Source organism: Nicotiana tomentosiformis, chromosome 11 (genome assembly GCF_000390325.3).
Source record: "Nicotiana tomentosiformis chromosome 11, ASM39032v3, whole genome shotgun sequence".
Lineage (NCBI taxonomy): Eukaryota > Viridiplantae > Streptophyta > Magnoliopsida > Solanales > Solanaceae > Nicotiana > Nicotiana tomentosiformis.
The window spans coordinates 44,535,464-44,539,696 of record NC_090822.1 but is presented as its reverse complement, the minus strand read 5'-3'; positions in this window follow the sequence as shown (position 1 = coordinate 44,539,696).

Genomic DNA, 4,233 nt, shown 5'->3' with positions numbered 1-4,233 from the left:
CTAGGCGGGTATATAGAGATTGTACAGTAGTAGTTCATAGTTAATCTACAGTAGCAGACCTAATTGAGTTAGATATGGTGGAATTTGATGTTATAATGGGTATGGATTGGTTGGCTTCTTGTTATGCCAACGTTGATTGTAGATCAAAGATGGCTCGATTCTAGTTTTCAAGGGAGACTATTTTGGAGTGGAAAGGTAATACGTGATCGCCGAGAGGTAGGTTTATTTCCTATCTCAAGGCAGGGAAGATGATTAGAAAGGGATATATTTATCACTTAGTTCGGGTTCAGTATGTGAAAGTAGACTCACCAACCATTCAATCTATCCCTGTGGTTAACGAGTTTTTTGATGTTTTTCCCGATGAGCTTCCGGGTCTTTCTCCAAAGCGAGAAATTGAGTTTGCTATTGACATATTACCAGATACTCAGCCAACATCTATTCCTCCCTATAGAATGGCACCTGTAGAGCTGAGAGAGAGTTGAAGGAACAACTAAGGGACTTGCTTGAAAAAGGCTTTATCAGACCTAGTACCTCACCGTGGAGAGCACCTATGTTATTTGTGAGGAAGAAAGATGGTTCCTTGCGGATGTGTATTGGTTATAGACAGTTGAATAAGGTAACAATCAAGAATAAGTACCCGCTCTCGAGGATTGATGATTTATTTGATCAGTTGCAGGGTGCCAAGTGTTTTCGAAGGTAGACTTGAGGTCTGGGTACCATTAGGTAAGGGTTAAGGAGAAAGATATTTTGAAGACAACATTCAGGACCAGATATGGGCATTTTGAGTTTCGTGTTATGTCGTTCGGTTTGACCAATGCCCTAGAACTATTCATGGACATGATGAACCGTGTGTTCATACCCTTTCTAGATCTGTTCGTGATTGTATTTTTCGATGATATATTGGTTTATTCTCGATCACAGACTAAGCATGCAGATCATTTGCGTACTGTGCTCAGAGTTCTACAAAAAGGGATATTGTATGCAAAATTCTCTAAATGTGAATTCTGGTTGAATTTTGTTGCTTTCCTTGGGCATATTATTTCTGGTGAAGGTATCCGGGTTGATACACAAAAGATTGAGGAAGTAAAGACTTGGCCTAGACCTACGACACCGACAGAGGTTCGTAGTGTTCTCGGTTAGGTAGGTTATTACAGGAGATTTGTAGAGGGATTTTCTTCTCTTCCAGCACCATTGACAAAGTTGACTCAGAAGGGAGCTAAGTTTCAATTGACCGATGCTTGCAAACAGAGTTTCCAGGCATTAAAGGACAGACTAACTTCAACACCGATTTTAACACTCCCAGAGGGAACCGATGGTTATGCTATCTATTGTGATTCTTCGGGCATTGGATTGGGTTATGTAATGATGTAACATGGTAAGGTTGTAGCTTATGCTTCTAGACAACTAAGAAATCACGAGAATAATTACCCGACCCACGATCTAGAGTTAGCCGCGGTGATTCATGCACTAAAGATGTGGAGGCACTATTTGTATGACATTCATGTTGATATCGATACGGATCATAAGAGCCTTCAGTATATCTTCAAGCAAAAGGAATTGAATTTACATCAAAGGAGATGGTTGGAGCTACTGAAAGACTATGACGTCGATATTTTATACCATCCAGAGAAGGCGAATGTAGTAGCCGATGCCCTCAGCCGTAGATCTATGGGTAGCTTATCATATTTACAGCCAGAGAAGAGGGGGATAGCCCATGAGATTTATCAGCTAGCTAGTCTTAGAGTTCGATTACTGGACTCAAGTGATACCGGAGTTACTATTCAGGACACGACAACATCCACTATAGTAACTGAAGTGAAGGAACGCCAGTACGAGGATCCTGTGTTAGCTCATTACAGGGATACAACCCCTCAGAAGGAGAAGAAACCATTTGAGATTACAGGAGATGGGGTCCTTAGATATCGAGGACAATTATGTGTCCCTAATGTTGCAGGGATGCGCTGGCAGGTTATGGGAGAGGCTCACTATTCTCATTATTCTATCCATCTAGGCGCAACAAAGATGTATCATGATATCAGGGAAATATATTGGTGGGACGGAATGAAAAAGGATATAGCGGAGTTTTTTGCTCAGTGCCCTAACTGTCAGCAGGTTATGATTGAGCATCAAAAACCTGGTGCATTATTGCAGGCTATAGAGATTCCGACTTGGAAGCGGGAAGTAGTTAATATGGATTTCATCATAGGCTTACCTCGTACCCAGCGTAAGTTCGATTCTATATGGGTGATTGTTGATAGACATACAAAATCAACCTATTTTCTGCCTGTTGGGACTACATATTTCGCAGAAGATTATGCAAGGCTTTATATTAAGGAGATAGTACGACTTCATGGTGTCCCTATATCTATTATCTCGGATAGAGGTGCTTAGTTTACAGCTAATTTCTGGAGGTCCTTCCATAAATGGTTGGGGACTCAGGTAAGTCTTAGTACAACATTTCATCCCCAGACAGACGAACATGCTGAGCGTACTATTCAGACACTAGAGGATATGTTACGGGCTTATGTGATAGACTTCAAGGGTAGCTAGGATGATCATCTTCCGCTTATTGAGTTTGCGTATAATAATAGCTATCATTCTAGTATTCAGATGTCTCCATACGAAGCTCTTTATGGACAAAAGTGTAGGTCGCCTATCAGATGGTTCGATGTTGGGGAAACTAAGTTAGTAGGCCCAGAGCTAGTATAACAGGCAATCGAGAAGATTAAGATTATACATGAAAGGCTATTAGCAGCTCAAAGCCGTCAGAAGTCTTATGCGGATAATCGACGACGAGACTTGGAGTTTCAAGTTGACAACTAGGTATTCCTAAAGGTATCACCGATGAAAGGCATTATGAGGTTCGGTAAGAAAGGAAAACTTAGCCCTCGGTACATTGGACCATATAAGATCATACGCAAGGTGGGCCAGGTAGCATATGAGTTAGATTTTCCTTCTGACTTGGAGTCTGTACATCTAGTCTTTCATATGTCTATGCTCCGTTAATGTATTGGAGATCCTTCCAAAATTGTGTTAGTTGATGATGTTCAGGTCACAGAGCAGCTATCATATGAGGAAACTCCCATTACTATACAAGATAGACAGGTTCGGAGACTGAGGACTAAAGACGTAGCTTCGGTAAAAGTACACTGGAGAAACAACAATATGGAAGGAATGACTTGGCAAGCTGAAGAAGATATGAAGTCTAGGTATCCTCACTTGTTTCCTCTTCCAAAGGAGGATCCGACTGTGACATCACAAACTTAAGGTGCGTGTATGGATTCCTATGTTAGTTATTGTCATTGGTCCTATGAGGCTATTGTCGTTAATGATGATTGTGGCCCTATGTGGCATTGGATTATTGAGTTTTCTACAGGAAGGGTTAGTAGTAGTACTGTTACAAAGGCGACTTTGCCAAAACATTTTATATAGATCCCGGGGAGTTAAACATTCGAGGACGAATATTTCTAAGGAGGGAAGGATGTTACATCCCACATTTCGTACGTTAAAGTTTCATCGTAAGTTAATCGACGTAAGCTCGGGAATGAGATTCTTTTTGAGGTTATAAGTATTTATGTTATTTGTAACAAGTGATAAGTGAGTGCCGTAAAGATTAGAGGGTAAACAAATCAAAGAATGAGTATTCGTTGAAGTTTGTCAATTTGGGATAAAATATGGTCCAAGCTATAATACCCCGTATTTATAGACTAGTGCCATACAAGGTACCACATGACCATGATAGTAAGATATATAAAGTGTGTTAAAAGTGATTAGTATTTTAAGTAATTTGAGATAATTCTTAATTATGTTAATAATGGGTTAATTATTGATTTTTTAGTGGGAGATTAGCATGTAATTGGAAATTGGTGGATAATTTTGGTGGGAACATTACCCCAACGCGGCAGCAAGGAGTTTAAATTGCTTAGACTAAACAATGACTCTTGGCTTGAGTGGCTATGTGGCACATTTAGGGGAAATTGGCAAAGTGATATTTATCAAGTGGGGCCCACAACCACAATGATAAAAGGCCTCTCTAATTCACTAAAGAGAGATGCTTATACTACAAAGTTACAGATGTAGCTTTAAAAGTTCTTATGAACCCCTACAACGTAATAGCAACGGAATTTGCAATTCTAAGGGAGCCCGGTATAACCTTTCTCAAGATTATCATACGATTTTTCCCTACTTCGATCATGCTGTTACGTGTTTTGTCACGATTAACGTGTGTTAGAG